The sequence below is a fragment of the Vombatus ursinus genome, unplaced genomic scaffold (genome assembly GCF_900497805.2).
Source record: "Vombatus ursinus unplaced genomic scaffold, bare-nosed wombat genome assembly UNPS02006874.1, whole genome shotgun sequence".
Taxonomy (NCBI): domain Eukaryota; kingdom Metazoa; phylum Chordata; class Mammalia; order Diprotodontia; family Vombatidae; genus Vombatus; species Vombatus ursinus.
Genome location: NW_020946652.1, coordinates 4,215,622 through 4,231,197, shown reverse-complemented (window position 1 = coordinate 4,231,197; position 15,576 = coordinate 4,215,622).

Genomic DNA, 15,576 nt, shown 5'->3' with positions numbered 1-15,576 from the left:
ATTTTAGCCAATCTGGTGGATGCAAAATGATATCTCAAGTTTATTTTAATTTGCATTTCTCTAATCAGTTATGATTTAGAAAACTTTTCCCTCCATATGACTTTAATTGTTTTTTATTTCTTCATTGGAAAACTGTCTCATCATATCCTTTGACCATTTATCAACTGGGGAATGACTTGTATTCTGATATATTTGAACAACATCTCTCAAATACTCCCCCTTCTCTCCTCTGATTCTGCCAATACTCAAATGCAGACCCTGGTTACCTCACATATAGCCTACCATAGTAGACTCCTGGTGGGTTTGCCTTCCTCAAGTCTCTCCCCACTTCAATCCATCCTCCTAGTAGCCACTAAAGTTATTTTCCTAGAGCTCTAGTCTGATCATATTACCCCCTCAATTCAATAAACTCCAGTGGATCCTTATTCCCTCCAGAATCAAATACAAAATGCTCTTTTTGGCCTTCTAAGTCCTTCATAACCTAGCACCCTCTCACATTTCCAATCTTCTTACATCTTATTCCTCAACGGGTGCCATCCAGTCCAGTGGCAATGGCTGTTCCATGAACAAGATGATTCATCTCTCAGCTCTGGGAATTTTCTCTAGCTATTCCCACATACTTGAAATGTTCTCCCTCCACTCTGGCTTCCTTTAGGTTCAAACTAAAATCTCATCTTTTATAGGAAACCTTTTGCAGCCCTTCTTAATTCCAGTGCCTTTCCTTCTAATCATTTCCAATGTATTCTATACACAACTTGCTTTGTATCTGTTTGTTTGCATGTTATCTCCCTCATTTGATTATAAGCTCCTTGAGGGCAGGGACTTTTTTATACTTAGCACTTAGCACAGTGTCTGATATGTAGTAGGTGCCTAATTATAGATTGCTTTTATTCTCTTCTATCTCCATAGATACCTAGTCCAGTTCCAGTCACATGGAACTGAGCAGACAGAAACATAAAAAAAAATTCTTTTAACCAATTAGCTCCAAAAATAGGATTTCTGGGCTCAGGAGAGACTTCTGATATCTGTTTCTGATGATGACAGGGACAGTTCTTGGTCCATATAAATGCTTAATGAATAACTGTGAATTGATTTTTTTTTCCTCCTCGTTCTACCGAAGGAGACAACATGCAAATACCTAATTACCTACAAGTTACATGCCACACAGATGGAAGGAAATCTCCGCGGGATTCACCCTGGCACTCACACCTCGTCAGTGCCACTTTGGACAGCAGTGATGAACATCACAACCTCCATTCAGGGAAGGTGCCAAATCTTTCCCCAGACCATTTTTAACTTTTTTTCTATGTTGCCGTGCCACATTAGATGATAACTTCTTTGAGTCAAGAGCAATCTTTTTTCTTTCTGTCTTTATTTCCAGTGCTTAGCACAATGTCCAGCACATAGCAGTGCTTAATGACTGGCTGATGGAGGGAACAGCAGAAGTAGCTGGGCCCGGGGACAGATGTCAGGCAGAATGTGGGATTTGAGACTTGAAGGAGGCTGGACAAGTCAGGAGTAGGAGGTGAGATGGCTGAGCATCTCAGACATTGAAGACAGCAAGTAAAAAGCCACTGATCAGGAGATGGAGTGCTGTGTCAGGGCCAGCAGGAAGCCTTTCATCAAGGGATTGTAGAGGATGTGCAGAAGAGTATAGTGCCTGCATACTGAGAAGGTAGAGAGAGCCAGGTTGGAAAGACGTTTAAAAGTCAAACTTCAGATATTATCCTGGATATACTAGACAGGCTAAAACGCACTCTAGTAGGAGTGGGGAACCTGAAGTCTCGAGACCACACATGGCCCTCTAGGTCCTCAAATATGGCCCCTTGACTGAATCCAAACTTTATAGAACAAATCCCCTTAATATAAAGATTTGTTCTGTGAAACTTGGACTCAATCAAAAGGCCATACCCAAGGACCTAGAAGGCCACATGTGACCTCCAGGCCACAGGTTTCCCACCCCTGAGTTTACTGAGTCTGTGTGTGTATGTGTGTGGTGGGTGGGTGGGGGTCGGGGGAGAGGAGGGGAGCACAGTATGATATGATCAGAACTGTGCTGTTAGGAAGATCACTTTGACAGCTGAGTAGAGGACTGACTGAACTGCGGAGAGACCTAAGGCAGGAAGGACAGTTAGGAGAGAGATGGTGAAAGGTTTCACTAGGGTAGCAACTTTGTGAGTGGAGAGAAGTCAATGATTGCTTTTGAATTGGGACACCCCATTTTAACACAGCACAAGGCCATTTTCAAAATGAACAATGGCTGTTATGGGTTTTTCCTATGCTCAGACAAAAGCTCATAGCAAACACCTTTGACACAATGTCCCTATCATCATTAGAAACAGATACCATGAGTCTCTCTTAAGCCTAGAAATCCTATCTTTGGAACTAATGGTTAAAGGAATTTTTATATTGCTCTCTACTTTGTTCTGTATGACTGGAACTAGACAAGGAATTCATTATTAGCAGTACACGATGCATATCAAGAGCATAGGCAATAGGGCCAAGTTGGGTGTCTGAAAGCCCTGGTATCAAGTCCTCATTCCTGTATGACAGAGCTGGAGACATACTATGAACGAGTTACTTCAGTTCTCATGCCTCAGACAACACTTCAAAACTTCAAGTCATGTTATTTATGAATCTTTGAACTACATCATTACAGAAAGTTTCTATTACATATAATTTTATATATAATATATAATTATATAATAAACTAAAATACTTTCTTTCCATGTGTGTGCATATGTAATTATATAATAATATATAATAATTTTTCCATGTATGTGTGTACTCAACAGGTACATACATACATACATACATACACACATACATACATATACATGGAGGGGAAGGGAGGGAAAGAGAGAGAGTCCTTCAGCATCTACTTTGACCTCTAAGAATGTTTATTAAGATCTCTCCATTTACACATAGCACTTAAACAATGACAGCTAAAACATACTCTAGACACTAAGTGATGCAGGGGTAGGGTGAAGGGATAATCTCCTTTAGGGAAAACTTGAGCGCCTTGTCCACGCATGCTCTGAAATTCAATCTCATTTGGTTCTGCTTTGATTTTTTTTTTGTAATTTACTTTAAAGATAACTTTACATTTACCTCTCAGTAGCCTTTGGCCAAAAACAGTAAAATTCTGATTGTCCCTGTGAGATTTCCAAGGGAAGAATGGGACCCATTGTAGAGCACTCAGCAGGATACTGTACCCTCTAGCTTCAGTGGTTTCTCTCTGGAGCTGGCAAGTAGGAAAGAAACCTGGCTTTGAATAAAGATGGAATAAGTTGAGAATCAAGGCATCACTTAGACTGATGTTATTGCTGGAGGCCTATAAAGTTAGGTGGAAAGAGGGCGATTAATCCTGCCCAGAATTTTGAGATGTGCCAATAAACTTAGAAATGTGTCTACAAATCCTGCCATAAAAGCACAGCATATCTGCATTAAAAGCTAGTGGAGCTAGGCCAGCTGAGGAAGGTAATTTGACAAACCCGAAATGCATAAAATTATAACAGAAACATGGCCCTGAACTAACAAGTGATGAAAATATCAGAATCAAATTCCTGTGTAAATAACAAATTGAAACGATAAAGCACAATTACTGAATCCAGGGTGGAAAGAAAACCCCATAATTCAGGTCTCTGGTCAGGTGCTTCCTCATCAGGAAGGATGCAAACCTTCCTGCTTTGGCGTTCTACATAAAACTCATTAAATTCATTGGAGAGGTTGCAAGTATACTGGGAAGAAATGAATCCTCTTGAACTTGACAAATCTTGTCTATCCAGTGGGTATCAGATTGTTGGACTCTAGGAAAAAGAGCGTGACAAACACTGAATTTGCTTCGATCAATTGGCTACAATACTGCCATCTCCATATGACTTTACTCTCCCAAACAACCTAATAATTGTCGGGGCTCTCATTTCCTTTCCACTTTAAGATTGGAAGGAGCTTTATCTATGCAGGTTGTACCAATTCCCTGAGGGTCAATGGTTTGAAGCTTTAACTCTCCTAAGACTTTTAAGAAATACAACAGTTAACACAATTGATCCCCACAACAATCCTGGGTTAAGGAATATTATTACCCCCATTTTATAGATAAGTACATTAAGGCTCATAGATGGCAAGGAAGGATTCACCCTCAAGAATTCCTGATTCCAAGTCCTCAATCCACCATGTCACTTATAAACCCCTTATAAGGAGAGCTGAAGCAGACCACCCCCACTTAGACTTTCATTGATAATTGTTTATCGATTTTCCAGCAATGGAATTGTTTCAAAGGCCTTGTACTTTCTTTGGAGTGCTGATAGATTCTAGGACAGTTTCTAGCTTCCTTTTCTTATACAGCATACAACTGAGCCTTGTGACTCTTACAGAAAAGGGAAGCCTTCACCAAGCCCTGTTCCCTTTAACTTACACTTTCATCAGTGATCATTGAGTGTTAAACTTTATTATTTCACTTCATAATCTTCACTGAGTATATACAAAGTGCAAAGCACTGAGTCTGGCACTGGGCAACAGACAAAAAGCCCCACAACTGATGACATGGTTCTTGCTCCCATAGAACTCATAGATGGGATCAAACCCCTATATCGACATATGTCAGTCTTGAAAAATTTATGCTTCATTTCCCCACCCCCACCTGTCCCTTGACAAATTCTAGCATCCCTCCCACTTAGAAAATAGGCCTTTAGGTTCCTCCTGGCCAAAAACTTCATCATTCAGGGCTCACCCTGGTGATGTGCCTTTCTGAATTTTAGCCCTAGTATAATGGGGGACTGGCCAATAAACCTTGTGCTTATGAGCCTATGCGGTATATTTCATGGATGCAATCTCAACAGACTTAAGAATGTGCCTCTATTATTTCCTTTTAGTTTATCACATGAAGAAAAAACATGTTTTTTGTAGGCTGTTGATCTAGAACTGAGAATATTTACAAAAGACACTAAAAGCAACTGAAGCCCCTGAGATGGTTTCTTTTTCCAGTCTAGTGTCATTCACATGTCATTCATGTGAGAGGGTCACACTTTCAGCCTCTGAATAAGGAGAGGCCTTGCCTGCCTCCAACCCCTGTAAGACCATCATGCTATCAGCTTCTGCCCCCAGGGCCAACTTATAGCCCTTGGATATAGACCTCTTTTAGTTGTCTTTTTGTGTTCTTTTTTGACTCAGACAATGAGATATTAGAGATTGCTATTACTCTATGAGCTTTGAAAGGTCAGAATGACAAGCATTGTTACAAGAATGGTGAGAGATCGAGCAGTGAAAATCCATGCTAGAAAATCCATGGCCAGTCATGCTTGGTCTGCCAGTATAGACTTGAGAGGTAATATAGACCCAACCCAACAGTAGATATGCAGTAGATATGCCCCTGCTGCTAAGAGGCCAGGCCCTATGAGAGAGAGAGAGTTCTGTTCATTACAGGTGAAGTTGGTAAGGTTAATGCCTTATAAAAAATACTTTATGAGCTCATTCTTTTCAGAGACTAAGGTGATAGGTGGGATAAGAATGATACCCCCTTTGGGGGGGATGCTTTGTAACTTCTATTCTTGCCATATCTTCATAGGAAATATCACCTTGTAAAAGTTAATTGAAATTAATTGGTTAAAGGATACTGCGTTGCTAATCTCAGGCAACAGATATGAGATTTATGGCTCAAGAAAATGTCATGAGCTATAAGTCTGGCTCTGCTAGGATCCCATGTTATTGCCTGAATGAAATAAGGATCACTTCCACACCATAATGAGACACATGATGATTTTAGTGAAAGATGCAATCCTATACAATAATAGATGGATAGTTAGATAGATAGTTAGATAGATAGATCATCTCACACTTACATAGCATTTTGTGTTTGTGAAGTAACCATGGAGAATCAAATATTACATTTATGAAATACTTACCTACAAGACCTTCAGGAGACAGATGAGAAGTCTGTGTTATTTTCATTTTACAAGTACATGAGATGAAACTTAGAACGAGTTAATGAGGGACCCAATGGTTGCCAGTGTAGTGAGGGATAGACCTGGGATTCAGGTTCTTTTCTTCTTACTGAACTCACAGTCTTCTTATCACTGTCTTATGTTCTCTCTAAACTGTGCAAGTGTGGCTATGCGTGTATACACATACTCATTAAAATTCATGTCTATATTGATGTATACACATATGGCTACACCTACATCTACCTCTCTACTTACATTTAATATCTTTCTACATGGAACGGTTACCAGAGGAAAGTTGCCTCAGGTCAGAAGAGCTGAACTCAAATTCTAAATCTTACACTTACTATCTATATGGTGGTAAAGACATAAAAGGTGACACCATAAATAAATTAGAAGAGCAAGGAGTAGTCTACCTGTCAGATCTATGGCGAAGGAATTTGTGACCAAGTGAGAGATAGAGAGCATTATGAAATATAAAATATACAATTTTGATTATGTTAAATTAAAATACTTTTGCACAAACAAAACCAATAAAAACAATGTTAGAAGGAAAGCAGAAAACCAGGGAAAAATTTTTACAGCCAGCATTTCTGATAATATAAATATATATGTATATATATATATATATTTAAAGCCAGCATTTCTCAAATATATAAAGAATTTAATTGAATTCATAACAATACAATCCATTCCCCAATTGATAAATGGTCAAAGGATATGAACAGGCAATTTTCAGGTGAAGAAATCAAAGTTATATATAAGCATATGAGGAAGTGCTCTAAATCATTTTTGATTAGAGAAATGTAAATTAAAACAACTCTGAGATACCACCTTATAATATCAAATTGACTAATATGATAAAAAAGGAAAATGATAAATGTTGCAGAGGATATGGGAAAATTGAGACACTAATGTACTTTTGGTGAAGTTGTGAACTGATTCAAACATTGTGGAAAGCAATTTGAAACTGTGCCCAAGGGGCAATCAAATTGTGCATACCCTTTGACACAGCAATACCACTACTAGGTCTGTATCCCAGAGATCATAAAAAAGGGCAAAGCACCTACATGTGCAAAAATATTTATAGCAGCCCTTTTCATTATGGCAAAATATTGGAAATTGAGGGGATGTCCATCAATTGGGGAATGACTGAACAAGCTGTGGTATATGAATATAATGAAATATTATTGTGCAATAAGAAATGATGAACAGGCAGATTTCCGAAAAAACTGAAAAGACTTATACGAACTGATGCAGAGTGAAATGAGTGAAACCAGGAAAACATTGTACATAGTATCAGCTACATTGTATGATGATCAACTATGAATGACTCAGCAACACAATATTCTGAGGCAAGTACAGAGGTCTCATGAAGGAAAATGCTATGCACATGCAGGTAAAGAACTGATGGACTGGGAAAGTAGATCGAGGTACACTGTTTTCATTTACTTTATGCCTTTTACATGTTTTCTTTTTCCCTTTTGATCTCCTTCTTTCAACAACTGTGACTAATATGGAAATGTTTTCCATGATTGCACATGTATAACCTATGTCAAATTGCCTACCATTTTAGGAAGAGAGAAGGGAAGGGAGGGAGAAAAATTTGGAACACAAAACCTTGTAGAAGTGAATGCTAAAAAAATGTCTTGACATGTAATTGGCAAAAATAAAACAACAAATACTTAAAAAATAAATCATTTAATGTCTCCAAGCCTCAGTTTGTCACCTGATAAATGAAAGGATTAATTTCCATGCTCTCTAATATCTTTTTCAGCTTTAGTTCCATAATACTATTAAACATAGCTGATCTATAGCTGTGGCTATATCAATTTATATCTATATCTAAATGTGCATCTCTATCTGTATCTATAAACATTTATATTTATAGTTATACCTATCTGTATCTATATGGACAAATCTATATCTCTATATCTCCATCTCTCTCTCTCTCCTTCTCTCTCTCTTCCTCTCTCTCTCTCTCTTTCTCTCTCTCTTCCTTTCTCTCTCCCTCTCTCTCTCTCTCTCTTTCTCTCTCTCTTCCTCTCTCTCTCTCTTTCTCTCTCTCTCCCAGACCTCCTGTGCTTTCTGGACTTGCACATATTTATCTCTTCATATTTTTAAACCTGTGAGAAAAATGATCTCAATATTAGGCTTTTCCTTTTTGAAATAAGATAGAATCTGAAGAAGATTCACACAACACTTTCTTACATGTGCCACTCAGCAGGGAAGGTCAGTTTACACCCTGGAAGATCTAGTTAGGATCCAAAAAAAAGAGCTTTCAACAGGCTGGAAAATGGAGCTGACTTTAAGATGAAATTCAAGAGGAATACAGGAAAATTGTTCTCATTGAGCATAAAGAAGGGACTTTGAAAGGGGGCAGCACTGCTGTGCATCTGAGAAAGATTTGGAGGCTCCTCTTAGACCTCTAACATACTCTGATCATGAAATCATAGACTAAAACTTTGAGATCATCTCATCCTCCTCTGTCATTGACAGGCAATGAATCCAAGGGTCAGAGAGAGGAAGTCCATTTTCCAAGACACCTCACAGCACAGAGTAGAGCCAGGACCTGAACCCAAGTGTGTAGGCTCCAAATCTGATGCTTACTCACAGTCAAGAACACAATTCATGCCCATAGGAGCATCAGTTGGAGAAATTTGTCATCATTAACCTAGAGAAGACTCTGAGAGAACAAAAATTCCATCTTCAATGATCTTTGGGGCTCTCACATGAAAGAGACATTAGGCTTCTTTACTGTTCTGTTCCGGAGAGTAGGAGAAAGTAGTGTAAGTCCCGATGAGGCAAGTTTAGGCAAGATCCAAGGAGGGCAGCTGGGTGGTAAGGTGGATAGTGCTGGGCCTGAAGTCAGGAAGACCTGAGTTGAAATCTAGCCTCAGACACTTACTAACTGCGTAGCCCTGGACAAGTCATGTAATCCTGTTTGCTTCAGTTTCCTCTTCTGTAAAATGAGTTGGAGTGACAAACCACTCCAGGATCTTTGTAAAGACCACCCCAAATTGGGTCAGAAAGAGTTAGACACAACTGAAAATGTCTGAATAGCAACAAGGACAAGCTCTCTTATAGTTAAGAGCTACCCATAAACACAGGAGGTAGGGATTACCCCATCATTTAGGGCATTCAACCAAAGACTGGATTTTTTTTTCCTCATCAGGCAAGTTGGAGCATAAATCAGCATCCAGGTCTGGGTTGGCCTGAGTACTCTCTGAGATCACTCCCAATTTAGATGTTCTGTTATTTTGTGAGATAGAAAACTGTCTTCAGGTTAAGATATGTGGTCATGCTGAAGACTTAGTGAATGTAGAGCTCTTGACTATGTCAGAGGAGTACTGTCATTTTGCAAGAACCACAACCCAAGAAAAGGATAGAGGATCTGGAAAGTACTGCCCAATCAGCACATCCCTGCTTTTCTTAGAGGGTTTAGAAACCTAAAATTAGACTGATGAAAGCTGACCATCAGCCTCAGGTTGGGTGCCTCAGATATAAAACTAGGCCAGAAGAATTAGGGGAAAAAAAGGTAAGTCTTTTGGGAGGCTTTGATAGAAATGGATATTCCAAAACCTAAGGAAGGATAGAAAGTCAATGTGAAGGTGCATGATCCCAGTAAGTCCATAAAACCTAGGGGCAGATGGGCCACCTGTGATGATTCCTCCTTCATTTTATAGATGTGGAACCTGAGGCCTAAAGAGATGATCAGACTTGATCTGGAACATCTAGTCCAGAATGCCAGAGATGAAGTAGAACCCAGAGCCTTTGACTATCCAGCCATTGATCTTTCACTCTACACTGTATCCTAGTTCCATTCATTTTCTTCAAATCTTTGAGGTCTATAGGTTTGAGGATTTCAAAGTGGAACTTCTTTCGTTGGGTGGTTTTGGTAATTTTTGTTCTAACCACACTTCATTTTAAAGTCCTCACAAATAACAAGTTGAATTACTCTAAGTCCAAAATATCATTCCTCAGTATTTCAGGGGAAAAAAGGAACCAATTGTCCTTTATTCTAACTTCCCAATTCTACTGGGCATTTGCCATTCTTTCAGTTATCCAGCTTTGTAGCCTTGGAATCATCTTGGACTCTTCTTACACCCTGAGCACCCATAGCCAATCAAATCTACTTGGGTCTACATTCAGAGCATTTCTTAGAGCTGTCCCCTTCTGTGTTTCCTTACAATCTCCAACCCAGCTTAGTCTCTCATCACTTTTCCCCTTGGATATTTCAATAACATTCTAATATTTGGTCCTGCCTTCAGTCTTTCTGCTCTCCAAACCATCTTTTTTCACAGTTGCCATGGTAATATTCCTAAAATTCACGTCTGACTATGCCACTCTCCAAATCAATAAACTCTAGTGCCTACTGATCACCTTCAGGATAAAATCTAAAAATTGTTTATTTGATATTTAAAATTAGTCACATCTGGCACTATCTCTACCTTTCCAGTCTAATTAGACTTTGCTCCCCTCCATGTACTCTCCATTTTAGCTGCACTGGCCCACCTGTGATGACTGACTGCTCATCACATATGAATCTAATTCTTCCAACTTAGTATGTTCTCAGTAGCTGCTCTTTATGCCTTCCTTCATAATCTCCAACTCCTGGCTTCCTTCAGGAGTCAGTTTTTTCCTAACCCTCTTCCCCAACTAATGCCTTCCTTCTAAAATGACCTTCGGTTTACACTGTATGTACCTCATTATATTGATGTTAGTTGGTTTGATGTTAGATCTCCTGTTAGTATGTGAGCTCCTTGAGGGGAGGTGCCATGTTTGCAACTTTCTTTCTATCCTTGGCATTGATCAAGTGCCTGGAAAACAGGAAATGCCAAATAAATGATTGGTGATTAAGTGATTGACAGGGGTCCTACTAATTTGGTCCCACTCCCTCCGTAAATTGTCCTATATTCCTTTACCAATGTCCATGCTATTTATGAGCCCACCTTTGCATCCTTCAAATGTACTACTACATTAGTTATAGGAAAGATTTTGGGGGGCAAGAATGAATTATGGATCAAGTACAAAACTGAGAAAGAAGGAAGCAAATTCTGTCATGAAACAAGCCCAGGGTTAGGGTTAGCATTGGGGAAAAAAAGAAGAAAGAATACTTAGATATTTTTGAATGCACTCATCCACTGTTCCCTTTAACATGACTGATGAAGTCTCTTACAGACACACATCTTACTTCAGCTTCATCCATCACTCACTGGGAGAAGTCTTGAAAACATGTTCAGTGTATAGAATGGAGGAGAAAAAATATGTGGCTTTGGCCAAGGTGATTTGATCCCCATCTTTAATTCCAAGGTGGGACATGGCCTTGACTATAGCTCCTCTATATTTTATTTTTTGACTTGTAGAAGGGATATTAGATACTGTTCCCACTTTCCCTCCAGCATTATTATATTTAATCACTCCATGTAAAATGAACAGAGCTCCAGTGGGGAAAAATATTTGAATTAAAAGATGTCTTCATTCTGAGTGCTGCAGGCTTATGCCTTAACCCTTAGTTGAACCATTCTCAATGGCATTAGGAACAAAAGTGAACTAATTTTCCCTACTTTTGTTTCAGAGTTCTTCTGTCTCTTTGCATATTCCACATTGAAGACAACAGGAGCTCCATTATAAACAGGAACTCTCTTGATGGCACAAAAGACATTTGTCACTCATTGATGTAGACACATGGAGCTCATACTAAGAGTAAGAGAGGGTTTTTCCTGGGCCTTTCCTGGTATAAAAGTGGAGTGCAAACCACCTCATCTCTTTAAAACCAGATCCTTCACTAGGGGAGAAAACTTTAGACTAAATGCAAAAGATATTTGAAAGTATTTGAAAAGGCATTTGATGAAGTGAGCTGATGTCACACAAGCAGCCTGTTCAAATTGGCTGGAGGAATTTGTTCTACCATATGGGAGCCAAAAAAAGGCATGAACTCACTTAAAATGGAAATTCTTTCCAGAAATTGGGACATGTGACATTCTAGCACATTCCTGATAAGGGACCATGCGGGAGGGTTGGTAGGGGAAATACCATTTCCAGGTCTCCTTTGTATGCCTCCTTTTGACTTAAAAAGGACCTTGACAGTCTTGAGGCCACATGTGGCCCTCTAGGTCCTCAACTACAATCTTTTGACTGAATCCCCAACTAATGCCTTCCTTCTAAAATGACCTTCAGTTTACACTATATGTACTTCGTTATTTTGATGTTAGTTGGTTTGATGTTAAATTTCCTGTTAGTGTGTGAGCTCCTTGAGGGGAGGTGCCATGTTTGCAACTTTCTTTGCAGAGAACAAATTCCCTTAATAAAATGAATTGTTCTGTGAAATTTGGTTTCATTTAAAGGGCTGTACTTGAGGACCTAGAGGGCCACATGTGGTCTCAAGGCTGCAAGTTCCTCACCCCTGGAGAGATACTAAACCTTCTAGTCTTCCATTTGGGATCTAAATGACTTCCAAGGATCAGCTACATCTTTGAAAGCCCAAGAGAGACGGGATTCAGGACTGGATCCCATAAAAAGAGACTCCTTTATACCTAAGGACATCTTCTTGAGCATCCCAGGAATGGGCGAAAAGGACATTCAGCAATTAGGAGTTGTGAGTTACCCCTTGAACATGTGCCTCTCTAAGCTTAAACCCATTTGTCTTGGATGATGTATGTATCAGGTGGAGAGTGTGGCAGATTCTTTGTTCTTTTTTGGTGGAAGAAGGAAGTCTTTATCAACTGAGCTTTTTGCACAACCTTAGTAAAATACCACCCTTTCTAAACACCACTTCTGGCTGGATGACAACGATTCTCACCTGATCATCTTGAAAGACTAAATTGTGTGTGCATGTGTAAGGGGTGGGGATATATCAGGTTTAAAATGTTGGGATTAGAGGATCATTTCTGAAGAGTTAGGAGTACACTTAGAGGAAGATAGAGCCAAGCTATGATGGCCCAACTTTTCTTTCTTTCTTTTTTTTTACTGAGGCAGTTGGGGTTAAGTGACTTGCCCAGGGTCACACAGCTAGTAAGCATCAAGTGTTTGGTCTGAGGCCAGATTTGAACTCAGGTCCTCCTGACTTCAGATCTGGTACTCTATCCACTGTGCCACCTATCTGCTTCCTAACTTTTCTATGGGCATAGGAAGCGAGATGAGGATATTCAGAATTTCCAAGGGCAACACTTGAATTCCCATCATTAAGTCCATCCTCCAATTTTCCTTCTTGACTCTGGGTTTTAGAATGTTTTGCTATTGAAGCATGAGTCCTAGAAATAACTCCGGAGCTGGGATAGTTTTTATTATTGGCATAGCAAAGATTCTCTGTAAATAGGCATCTTGGTGGTTAAGGGAATAGAGTCATTTGCCTGGATTCAATAATTTGTTGTTGTTCAGTCACTTTTCAATTGTGTCCTATTCTTTGTGAACCCATTCAGGGTTCTCTTGTCAAGGATACTGGAATGGTTTCCTTCTCCAGCTGATTTGACAGATGAAAAAAACTGAGGCAAACATGGTTAAGGGACTTACCCAGCGTCACACAGCTTCTAAGTGTCTGAGTCCAGATGTGAAGTCAGGAAGGTGAGTCTCCCTGAGCCCAGGCCCAGCACTCTCTCTACTGAACCACCTAGCTGCCCCAGATTCAATAGTATTTCAGTTCAGATCTAACCTTGCACACTCAGTGGCTAAGTGACCCTAGTTAAGTCACTTATCAGTTCTTAGCCTCAGTCTCCATATCTATAAAGCAGGGATAATGATAGGATTTACCTCACTGGGTTTTTCTGAGGATCACATGGTATAACATATAAATTGCTTTGTAAACTTTAAAATAGTATATAAATGCTATCATTAATGTTATTATTACTGTGAAATGGATTCTTGATTGATTATTAGTTTAAGTATTTTGTTAATCATGGTAATAACCATCTTAGATAATTTCCAAGGGCTGAGATTTAAAACTATTTTTCATAGGTCTTGGTAGTATGATACTTGATAGGAGACTATGCATGTCACTCTAAGCAAACCCACCATTTGAAGGAGATAAATAAGATGCATGATGATTCAACCTGGTCATGGGATGTTTTTCCTAGTACTGTGTATCTGTAGTGCAGGGGAGTGTGTGGGGTTGGAGGTTTTCCAAAGATATTGACTAACTCTGTGTCCCTGTTACCATGGGATTGGGAAGACCCTTTTGCAAGAAAGTATAATTATGGGCCAATCACAGTCCTAGTTTAGTTGGTATCAGTTGACATCATGCAATAGATTTTATGCAGACTCTGTAAAAGGATGCTCTGATTATAATATGTGTCTCTAGTCACCAAAGGGTCATTGACCTCTATTATTGGTAATTGCTAGACTTACCAATAAATAGATTCTGTTCAGACATTTATATCGCATTTTCCCTTAATCAGAAATCTATCACCATACTGTCATCATCATAACCATCATCACCATCACCATCATCATCATCATCATCATCATCATCATCATAGTACGAAGCTTATGGCCAACTAAGCCATAGGACCATGTTATCTTTCAAAGACCATATGCTAAAAATCACAGAGGAATGGAATTCTAATGGAAAGAAACTTTTGCTGAAGCATTGGGGTCAGTTTCTATTCTATCCCTATTCACCTCTTCTACTTTAAAGAAATGTCTGAAAGCATCAGCCCTAGAGCTGTGGCCTCCTCATGTCTTATGCATTCAGAAGCTGAAGGCTTGTAATTAACCTCTGGGCATCTTTCTCCAGTCATTTACTTAGTCAATTGATGACATAAACAATCTGGGTATGCACATAGCCTTGGAATCTAGAATTTACAAGTCACCAGAGATGGCACAAAGGCCTGGAGAATCCTCAGGTGTGTTAGTGAATGGGAACAGATGAAGGCAAGAATAGGAATGTGGTAAGTGGAAGGGAATGGAAGGACTGCAATGGAAAACAAGCAAGGCAGTGGAAATAAAGGGAAGAGAATGAGGGGAAAAAAAATCCATAATATACCTGAAAAGAGTCTTCTGAAAACTCTCCAAAGAATTAAAAGGCACTGTTCTTTTCCAATAATTTCATTGACCTATCTTGAAGGATGGACTAACACCAAGGATTCAAGTAGTTTATTTTGAAAGAACTACTTGACTATAATGCAAAGAATTTTACAATGGAATATGTGCAGGACACTAAGGTGAAGGTAAACAGAGTATTAGAGAGTCCTAATTTGTCTAGTTTAATACATAGGAAAGGAATTGTGGCATGATAAAGTGAACACTAGCTCTTTCTGAAATTGGAGATCTTGGGTTCAAATCCTACCTCCGACATTCACAAACATGCACAAGTTACTTATTCTTCCCGGGCCTCTCTTTTCTCATTAATAAAATAAAGAGGTTGAACCAGAGGATTTCTGACATTCCTTCCAGACCTAAATCCATGACCTTGCAAGACTGACTTTTACTTTTAACTCACTCCATCATCAGGTCTATGAGTTTCCATTACTCTTATTTTCTCTTCCATTAGACTGTGAGCTTCTTGAGGATTGGAACCACTTTTGCCTTTCCTTGTATCCCTTCTGCTTAGTAAAGTGCCTGGAACATAGAAAGCACTTAAGAAATGCTAGCTGATTGAATGAATCACAAAAAGTTTCAGAAGTAGAGTAGCCTCTACAGA